Source organism: Schistosoma haematobium, chromosome 4, assembly GCF_000699445.3.
Source record: "Schistosoma haematobium chromosome 4, whole genome shotgun sequence".
NCBI lineage: Eukaryota > Metazoa > Platyhelminthes > Trematoda > Strigeidida > Schistosomatidae > Schistosoma > Schistosoma haematobium.
Window position 1 is genome coordinate 37,748,832 of NC_067199.1, and position 12,214 is coordinate 37,761,045.

Consider the following 12,214-nt stretch of genomic DNA (forward strand, 5'->3'; position numbering starts at 1 on the left):
TTCCACCGCCTTGTGGACTAGACCTTTAGGCCAAAGGCTCCGAGTATGGCCTCCTAAGATAACCACCTGCTTCGGTTTGAACACCCGGGCAGTATCCAAGACCTCACACATGCCGAATGATTTATGTGGCTCATATATATTTGATGCCTTCTTGTACCAATGTTCATATGTTTAAATAAATAAACAACAACTACTACTGCTACCGATTCCGGGAATAGTTAATTCTCAAGAAAGCAAACCAAACTAGATGTATTCTTATTGTATTCTTTCTAATGTATTAGAATATGGGATCATCTGAATTTCTACGCTTTCGGTTTAACAAATTCATTTTATTAGTTTTTTTCTTTACTGAAATGATGGGTTAATTAATCAACCAGAATTTGTCGTAATATTTTTAATCCTGTTTTTATTATTAAATGTATAGTCTTTTTTATAAAAAAAAATTACTCCGACTGATCATGGTTATTAGTACCCTCCTGAAAACCTCAAAAGACGATACAACAATCATACTAATACCGATTACTTTATCATTCTCTCTCTCTCTCTCTCTGTATTTCTATCGCTGTCGGTACCAATAGTAGTATCAAAAGAAAGAAAGAAAGAAAGCAGACGGATAGAAACTAACAACAAAAGTTTGTAAAGATAATCAGTTTCACTGAATATATATATGATTAATTAAACATGCGCCGAAATTTGTTTAAATTCAATGTTCAATTACACACCTGTTCATCTATACATTCAATTTTATTTGTTGTTCTTATTATGTAAGTCTGGTTACTTTGTTGTTGTTGTTTCTGACCTCAGTTATCTTTTATGCAATTTATTTCAATTGTATTTAAACAAAAACTTTTTTTCACTAAAGTTGTTCAAAGTTATGAATGATTATTATTATTATTGATATTATTATTATTACTATTATTACCACTATCATTACTATTATTATTATTAACACTATTATTACTATTACTATTATTACTATTATTAGTACTACTATCACTATCACTACCATTACTATTATTATTACTACTACCACTATTAATATTACCATTACCACTATTATTACTATTACTATTAGTATTATTACTATTATTACTATTTTCTTCTAGAAAGAAACAGTATTATTTTAAATTACATTATGTAACATATAAATAAAAGACAAACTACTGTACATATGGTTAAATTCAACCACCTAAACTGTAAAAATTGTATATGTAGTTGTATAATAAAGAAGTAAGATAACACGTTGTGAATGAATAATTGGTAATAATAAACAGAAAGATTATTATTATTATTATTATTATTATTATTAGTAGTAGTAGTAGTAGTAGTATTACATGTTTTATCATCATTATTATTATTTTCTTTTCTCTATGAAATGAATTCACATCTGTCGTTAATTAAAAGTCAAGTGAAATTTATACAAACTAACATTCATTTACATTCTGTTGTTGATAAGATGTTTTTTTCTAGAAAAAACTTATACGTGACTTTTGTGTAGATACGTTTTTTTCCTTTTTTTCTAGTAGAATTATGTGACATAACTCGTTTTTAAAGTTACCAATAATAATAATATCTTTCAGTGTGGGTTTGTGGAGTTTGTTAAGTTTGCTTTTTATTTAGATCATGAATCGATGAATGTTAGATCAACATTGAAAATCTGGAAGTACTGGACAATCGCCCCGTTGTAGTATGGAAATCATGAACAGTGTACATCCACGATACCGCCTGCGGGATTTGAACCTAGGATCTATCTGTCTCGAGAGCATACGCTTAACCTGTGGGCCACTGAGCTGGCATTCAACTGTCTTACTTTCTAACTTCAACCAATCCATGAAATTGCACGATCATCTTTCATTGTCTGAGGTAGATACCTGTATCTACCTGAGATAGATTAGCTCCATTGGTCACGGTTCCTCACCAAAACTCCGAGAATTCCCTCATGAAACAAATCACTAATGAGCACATGGTAGTTATTAGTATGGGGTTGTGGAGACTGTAAAACTTTTTGATTGAGATCATAAATTGATGAATGTTAGATCACCATCGAAAACCTGGATGAAACGGTGGTCCAGTGCTTTCAGGTTTTCAATAGTGGTCTAATATTTATCGATTCATGATCTCAGTCAATAAAGTAATAACTTTCAACAGTTTTATAATTTTTTTCCTCAAAGAAATAGATATATAAAGCTTCTGATCTTACATAAGATCATAAAATCTAATAATGTATAGTGTTAATTAAAATAACCCATAGTGTCATTGAATAAGAAAGAGAATACAGCAAAGAAAACTTCCTTTTTGACGAAATCATTTACTTAGGCTGTGCATTCATATATATAATTATATGGAAAATATATATCTATAGCAGGATAGGAAAGATTACATCATAAATCGGTTAGAAACTAAATATCAAATAAGGTTACGTAGTAATCAAGAGGTAAGGATGAAAATAATTGATGGGTCAGATAATTGTTCAATTGACAGATATAAAGAAGAAACGACAAACATAAATGGCATAATAATAATAAACTGAATAATAATCCAGCAAACTTGTATAAGGTAATAATAATAACTGATTAGTGGTTAAAATATTTTATGCTCTGCTAAGGCATTGATAATCCACGAACTCCAGCTCAAACTTTGCGTGCAGAAACGATTCATCCAACCCGTCATCATGCCTTCATCCTAATTTCCTTTATTGGTATGTTTTGAGTTTTTCTCCTTCTTTACTTTTATTTGATTTTTCTAAATTATTGTTTTGCCATTATTATTCACTTGTTGAAATCATGAGTCAATTGAAGATCCCGCACCCCGAGGAATTCGAACCCAGGACCTACCAGTTTCGCGCCAGGCGCTTAACCAACTAGACCACTGAGCCGGCATCAAACAGTGTTAATGTCTAACTTCATTATTATTCAGTTTGTTCATATCTATCAATTGGACTATTATCTGATCCATAAATTATTTTCTTTCTTACCCCTTGATAGGTACATAATCTGATTTCATATTTAGTATAGTGTCAATTCATGAAAATATCTATGTTAAAAATCTGTACTGAATTACTGAAACATTAATGTCGACTATTAGAAACGTTTATAATTATTGATATATGTCAATAATTAATCCGCCAGGGAGCACCAGTTCCCTCAAGATTACAGGTACACCTTGCTGACGAGAACCAAGTAGCACGAAACCCGGGTCCAGGGTTTCCTGTTGACTACCTCCAACCACCATCTAATCTCATTACATAGTGCCCGCAGTGTCGAGTCACCTAGACTGGTGGCCACATTGCAACATGATCGATAGCATTCGATCTGCACTAATAAGGACTAGACAAGCATGAGATTGATCACCACCCAGTGATCAATCAATTGTGATTACATCGCAGTCCTACAGGAGGTTAGTCACGGCCCGGATAGCTCAGTGGTAACGTCTCTGACTGTGAAGCTGGGTGACACGAGATCGAATCCGTCAGGGAGCACCAGTTCCCTCAAGATTACAGGTACACCTTGCTGACGAGTGCCAAGTAGCACGAAACCCGGGTCCAGGGTTTCCTGTTGACTACCTCCAACCACCATCTAATAATTAACCATTGATGTTGTTGTGACTTTAAAGCCGGGCTATTATCACTTGATTTATTCGCCAATCGAAATACGACTTATTCAATCTTACTACTGTACTAAACCAATGACGTATTAACCAGTATGAGCAGCTTAGCGTCCTTATTGATCATTTCCATGTTTAGCTCTGCCAGTTGAGTTCAGAACACCAATATCAGCTTCCACTTTATAAATCATTTATTTCAGACATACTTGATTTAAATACAAGCCAAGCAAATCACATCACACCATAAAATAGAGAATAACATTTATACAAGATCAAACCAAAAAGTGGCTGTGAACGTGGAAGACTGTATTTCATAAACTGGGCATAACTTAAGAATGATCAATCGTATAATAATAGTTCATAAGTCAAAATAAAGCTTATAATGAGAGGAATGTGAATATACACAATATAGTTACTTAACAATTATACAATAAGATTATATGTATAGTATTAGTCCAGAAATAGATCCTAACATTTATCACTCATTATTCTAGTCGGGATATAACAGATATACTGTATTACATTGGTTTAAATGATATTCATAATGAGAAAGATATGAACATATTACTTAATTATCAGAAGGGGTTTTGTGGGGATTTTAGAAATTTTCATTGATTGAAATCATGAGTCAATTGAAGCTAGACCACCATGGAAAACCTGGAAGCACTGGACGACCGTTTCGTCCTAGTATGGTACTCCTCAGCAGTGCGCAGCCGCGAGGTGCGGGACCTTGAATGTACGGTAGCGCAACTTCGTGGATTGATTGAGGTTAGACATTAGCACCATTGGATGCCGGCCGGCTCAGTGGTCTATTTGGTTAAGCGCCTGGCGCGAGACTGATAGGTCCTGGGTTCGGATCTCGCGAGGTGCGGGATAATGGATGCGCACTGCTGAGGAGTCCCATACTAGGATGAAACGGCCGTTCAGTGCTTCCAGGTTTTCTATGGTGGTCTAACTTCAATTGACTCATGATTTCAATCGGTGAATATTACTTAATTATCAATATGAATTCAGAATATTTGAAGGTATAAGTTAATATTTTATAGTTTAAATTTTAAAAAAATCATCTTATCTAGTCTAATATTGAAAACTAGAAATTACTGAACAGTTGTTTTGTTTGTATTTGTAACTTCCATTAATTTCCCATATGACGTAACCATTTTTGTATGTTATCAGTTGACAATTAACGTATGATTGCATTGCATTGATTGTAATTTTATATTAGAACTCTGAGAATTCATTAGAGAAATTAGTCACTATGGTAGGTATGGTAATTATTAGTTTATGGGGTTTGAGCAAATTGTCTATTCATAGCTAACTTAGTAGTATAAAGATTACATGCGTATAACGAGACGCGAATGTTTTGGTTTGGATCACTGATAGGGTAGTGAGTACACCATGTTAATGAATTATATTCTAGGATGAAACTTTTGTTTAATACTTCCTGGTTTTCTTTCATTGTTTAATATCTATTTGTGGTAAAAAATTTTGAAATAAGTAGTTACTGGAAAGATACATACAATAAATCAACTATCTTCAAAATTAAATGTTTTTATACTTGATCTAACATTTGAACTTTATCATAAAGTTTCTCTGTAGTAAAAGGCAGATTCCGAAATTTTGAAAGTGAAGTAAATTTTTTTTAAAATCTGGAATTTATCAGATTTTAAATTCTATTCAAAGAATAATCATAGTTGGATGGTAGTTAGTGGTAGAATCTAGAATGTGTGGATCTTTCTATTTAAAACTTGTCATCTGCACGCATATGAATCAGAGTTGATACTCACTCTATATACTAAAACGAAACTGATCAATTAGAGATTTAAGCGATAATGAGAAAATTCAAACAACCAATGAGGTAATTGATAAGTCTTGTTAATTTGAACACTGTATTCGTTTCCTAAGCTATTCTGTAACCCCCAAGCTAGAACTATACAGCGACCTGAACAACGAGAGAGAAGACGCAAAGTATGCGAGTACTTTACTCCAAGGTTCATTTTTGTAAAGAAAAACACGGGTATTTATAGATGCTAACATTTTTTAAATCAACATCATATTTTGGCCAATCCGCTAAAAGACATATTATGCCACTGACCAATAGTAGCATGCCACGTTGACATTCTAGAAAGCTCCATCATGCTCTGATTGGCTAGAACTCGTCGGCTCCTTTAGGGCCTCTGGAGGCTCCGTTGCAGTTCTCGGAAAGCCGGCTCAACAGTAATATTTGTCTACAATTCAAGTATTGATAAAATGGATTGCGTAATAATTAGAAAGGATTTGAAAAATTTTATATAAGTTTATTTATATCAATCAAATTCCTATTTATAAAAGCAACTGGGGCAAATTAATGAAATCACGGAGATTAACTATTACGGCTTTTGAAGGAAGGTTTTTGGCGCTAATGTCGGAACTTCGACGTGCAAGCGACTGCGAGTCCTTTGGGATGATAGCTGGTTATTGGTAAGAACTCACACTGGACTGCTTATGTTTACTGGATCCAACTGTAACTTTTTATCATTGTGTATATAAAAAATTATAAAATTGGGACTTCGTCTTCTTACTTATCCGTATGTCCCATAGGGAAACTGTTACACAATATTACTGTACTTCAATTAAAATTTCTGGATTGGTCAGTATTGAAGCTTTCAGTTACCATATTTATAGTTTTTTAATAGGAATAATGTTATTTTTTCCTGGGATTTTGTTATTAGACTTGGTAAATTATTAATTCATTTTCATACTGGTTGTTTGAAACATCCGATTGATGTTTAGGACAGTAATTGATCAGTCCCTTATTAGCATATGTACATCCCGTACGACTTGTCACAATATTGGCTTAAGTCACAAGCATCTCCGTTTAGTAAATTATTGTTGTTTTACTCAACAACCATATTACTGATAATCATTGAGAAAGTAATATATATCTTAAGACCGTACAGATTTAAAATCAAGTTACTGAAGAAACAAAGCTTTTCATGGTGTGTTTTTTATTTTTCAACAGGTCTATTCTGTTTCTTATAAGAATGGGGGTTTGTGGAGATTGTAATAATTTTAGTAGTTGAATTCATGAGTAGATCTAAGCTAGATTACTACTGAGAACTTGGAATCACTAGACTGCAGTTTCTTACCATTATGGGACGCCTCAGAAGTGAGCATCCGCGTTCCTGCATGCGGGACTTGAGCCCAGGATAATAGATTAAAGGGAGATTGATTATGAATACAGTGGTCTTGAGTGCTGTTAGAGGTATGAGGGTGGTTATGACCTCCCGGTTGCCTACACCGTGGAAGGGTTTTTCTGAAGGTACCTGAAAAGGAAATTGGATTAGAGGTGGTCTTAGTGACCTGAGAGCGTGACCGCAGTGCCCAAGGGACAACTGCTTGAGGTCGGTCACACACGACCTTTTTATGGGTAATTTTTGTGTTAGCTCCGTACTTGTTGAGACCTTACTACCGGAGACGGATATCCGTGGGATTAACATTAACATTAACACCGTTGGTTGCCGGGTCAGTGGTCTACATGTTAAGCGTCAGCGCGCGAGACTGAAGGTCCTGCTTTCAAATCCCGTGAGCGGGATCGTGGATGCGCACATTTGAGAAGTTTCATACCAGAACGAATCGACTATCCAGTACTTCCAGGTTTTCACTGGTGGTCCAGCTTATATAGACCCATGAATCCAACTGTTCTTTTTCTCTCTGAAGAAATTAAATGGAACCTTTTCTAATTCATGTAATCTTGGAAGCATTCTTCTACCCATAATTCTTTTGTTGGAATTATAAATTTTTTCTCTCACTGACCATTTTATCCTTCATAACATAATAATAATATTGTCATATGTTGATTTTATGTAAACACTGTGTACTAATACAATGTATGTATGTATGTATGTATTTACACTGCCACTGATATCAGTATTATCACAAGCATATATATTATTAGTAATAATAATAACAATAATATTAATACATGTATAAAGATGAAAAAAGTATGTGCGCAGCAAAGTAGAAAAACTAACCTATGGGTGGGGTGATGCAACATCATAATAGATACAGCGGAAATTTACTCTTCCCCTCCCTTAATCCAGAAAAAAACCATTTTCATTTGGTTGGTTGATGGATTGATTACTTTCCAGTTGAGAAACTGAATAGGATAAACTGAATGAAAAAGGTGATAACGATACAGTAGGATTGTACATATAATGATTTAAAGACAAACCATAAGAATAACTGAGAGGGGAGGGAAGGAAGAAGGAAAATAAGATCATTAGATAGTGTTGGAAACTAAATAAATAAAAACTCTGGCCTAGCAACAAGATCATTCTTTAAGAGATAAGTAAGAAGACAAACAGAGGGAATAACAATTTATTATTATCATTGTTATTGTTACTATTATTATCACTGAGGTTACTGATGATAATGATTACTATAACAGATTTTATTTCTTGGTGGGATAATTTTTCATTCGTGTAGTTGCGAAGATAGATTATCATCTCTCTTAAATTCACCACCACTCCCGTCATTTATTATTTTGGAAAAGGGATACGCGATAAAATAGGGTGCAGTAATAATAATATCAACATGGAAAATATAGAAAAGACAATGAGAAATAAACAAATGAATCATTTATTTACATGAAAAAAACTGTCTAAGAAAATAAATCTATTTTCAAGGAAAAATAAGTAAATCGTAAATTCGTTTCGATGACATTTCGTGACACAAATATTTAAGTTGCTCACTAGTTACTGATTTCAAGGTGGATTTCCTGGAGTTCTAGTAAGAAACCGTGACCAATGGAGTCCAGTCTGTGTCCAATCCGTGTGAGGCAGATATCTATGTCAGACAATAGACGAATGGTTGTGCAAGATCATGGATCGATTGAAGTTAGACATTATTACTTCTGGATGCCGTTTCAGTGGTCTAAAGATTAAGCAATTACGCGTGAGACTATAGGGCCAAGGTTTGAATACCATCTGCGAGATCTTGGATGCACACTGCTGCGAAGTTCCATACTAGGATGAAATGGTCGTCCAGTGATTTCAAGTTTTCCATGGTGGTCTACCTTAGATTGACTCATGAATTCAACTATTACAAATCTCCACAAACCCCCATTCTAATAATTTATCTTTTCTCAAATATATAAAAAGATTTATCTGAGTAAAACTGAATAGTTGTTCATGAAAATCTTAACAAGAATCAATGCATTCATAAGTTTTATAATTTTTGGGAGAATTCACGATCAACCTATTCTGATATGCTGGTTATTAGGAATTCACAGGATGAATGTCACTCTGTTTTTCGTAGTATATATGAATAACTATTAATTGGTTAATTGGATAAACCACAAAAAATTCACCGGACTTTTATTAATATCACGAACGGATTAGTACCAGACAACCATTAAAAACCTAGAAGGATTAGATAATCGTTTCGTCCTATCATGGAACTCTTCAGTAGTGCTCATCCATGATCCCGTAACCGGAAATTGGACTTGAGACCTCCCATCTTCTATGAGATTTATTACATAAGTTTAAACAATTATTTTTCAAATGTCTATCATGTTTTCAAACCGCTTCTTGGTAGTAATAATAATAATATCTCTATTTAATTATATAAATATCATTACAGTATGTAATCCGTAGCACCATATAAGCAATAATCTTTCGCATACATTTAAATTGTGATCAGCTGAAAATTGTATATTTTTTCCACCGGTCATCATCTCCTCATCTTTGAATACAAATATTTTCTACTAGTTTAATTGTAGATACGATCAATTTTTGTTTATCCATTATAAAATGTAAACTGTATGATTTCCAGACATTATAAGCAAAGATGGATAGTGGTTAGCAGTGGAATCCAGGAAGCGAGTTTCGTCCTATTTGGGACTCGTCAGCTTGATGCACCTGCATCTCAGAGTTGATGTTCACCCTGGGACTCGAACCCAGTACCGTATGATTTTCAGTAGATTCAAACTCTGTTTCTGTTTTAAATGATAAATTAGGTGGATAATATATCAAAGCTGGAATATCCTATCTTGTCTATAGTTTAGTGTTCAATGTCACAGTGATTTACAAGCTTTTTTTAATAGAACGTGAATATTCACATATATTCACACTAAATAAATTTAAAACAGAAGATTTATTGAACTATCTGCCTAAGTGGAAAATAGTTTGCGTAAATGTGTTGAACAAGTCGTCATAGCAATGGTTTCAGTCCGAAATACTACTACTACTACTACTACTACTACTACTACTACTACTACTACTACTACTAGTACTAACAATAATAATAATAATAATAATAATAATAACAATGGTTTGATATCTTCTGAGAACAAACCAAGTATTTTGATTATGTAAAGTATTACGAAATTTACCATCGCGTAACCAAGTGGTCATTCAAATGTCTCAACATGGGTTTTCAATAAATTTACTTATACCCAGTATTGATTTATCATTCTTTACTTTGTTGTGGTTACATTCTTCACGACCTGATTATTTACACACATTTTGTCGGACAATTTTGATAAAATATTTACTCAACAATGTGAATCAGATGATCTTCAGACTAAAAAAATTAACAGTATATTTAAGTAAAATAAGTTGAATTGTATTCAATGTAATGTATACAATAAAAGTATCCGGTATCTATCCAAAATGTACTTTAGTATCTACAACTAGACTAACATACAAAGAATGAAGTAGCAGTCTGACCATAAATAAGGATGATTTACTGTATTTAGGATACAGGTATTTATTTATTTTAACAAATAGATATAGGTACAAGGAGGCACCAAATACATATGCACCACACAAATCTCATTTGATATGTGTGAGGGCTATGATACTGTCCGGGTGCCAAAACTGAAGTAAGTGGTTTTCTTAGGGGACCACATCCGGAGCCTTCAACATGACGGTCTGATCCACAAGGCAGTGGAGCAAAGTAAGAAGATGCAGTCCCATGGTAGCCGGTGACCAACGATTGATTCATACGCCATTTGTTTCATCAGGATACTGGAACCCATGTACACCTTAGGTTTGGAATCAGGGTTTTCCAACTCCCCTAATTGGACTCTCCATGTCCACCAACCCGGTTAAAGCACCGGACATTCGCTTTTCGTCCTCTAAATTTCGTAAACAACAGATATACAATTTATAAATAATGTACTTATAACTTCGTCCAAAACTCCATTCCAAATTGATGTAGATCAAAGTTCAAATCACACTGAAACCATGATGTTACATTTACATAATTTCAAACTACGGATAAATATACATGTTTACATTATAAATAAACAAATGGTTACTGAATAAAGGATAGAATTATATCAAGAAATTAACCTTTGTTCAATTAAGAATAATAATATTAGTTATTACTATTATCATTCAGAACCGTTGTGTTTTTGTTAAGTAAAGTTTCAATTGATTGTCTCATTTGTTTGTTTGTTTTTTCAATGTAACACTTTTTTTTTGGAATTTTTATTTCTGTGCATTAGAATACAAGAAGTAAGTAGAAATAAACATTTAAAAATGTCCCCTTTTTATTTGCCTGAATGATTGAATTTATATATAGTTTTTTTGAAATATACCACCCTCCCGCCCGCCCCCATGGACCATGTCATTCAACTCTCATTGAATTATCTGATATTCTTGAATGTAATACATATCTCTCTCTCCATTGAATCAATTACGAAATATCTATTTAGTTCTTTATTAAAATAATTAGTCAACTATAATTTTGTTTATATAACTTCAATGAAATTAATAATCTGTAACAATATTATTCGTGTACAATAACAAAGCATGATACAAATTATTATAAAAAATTATACACTGTTTCATTCTTTTTCTCATTTTACACTTTATATATAGTGTCCAATCGTTGGTAAATTTGTGTTCAGCCTTAATGATACATTTATATGTTGGATAATGGTGATGTTGAAAAGGAAAGATAAAGAGTACGTTGTGTAAGCAAATCTCAAAAAGAAAAATAACAGAAGTAAAATAAAGCTGACAAAATAATGAGTACATGGAATTATAGTAATTTTAATAGTTGAGATGATGAGTCAATTGAAGCTAGACCACTATGGAAAACACGGAAGCACTGGATGGCTGTTTCGTCCTACTGTAAGACTTCTCAGCAGTGTAAACCCAACTCGCTCATGAGACTGATAGGTCCTGGGTTCGAATCTTGCGGGGTGGGATTGTGGATGCATACTCCTGAAGAGTCACATAGTAGGACGAAACGGTTGTTCAGTGCTTTCAGATTTTTCATGGTCGTCTAGCTTCAATTGACACATAATCTCAACTATTAAAATTGATACACTTATGTTTAAAAGTAAAAGTTATGAAAATAAAGAAAATAGAACAATTAAAAATAGAGGTGTGAGATTTCGAATGCGTTCCACCTGACTACTCTACAATAATCTAAATATGTTAATAATATTATATGTCCAATAATCTATTTTAAGGATTAAAGATTACTGAAAAATTTAAACATTGATCCACGAAAATAAATCAAGGAAAAACTGTCAGAAATATCAGGATATGAAGTCTACGATTAAGAATTCGGACTTGAAAATACTCGACTGTTGTTTCTATTATTATTATTATTA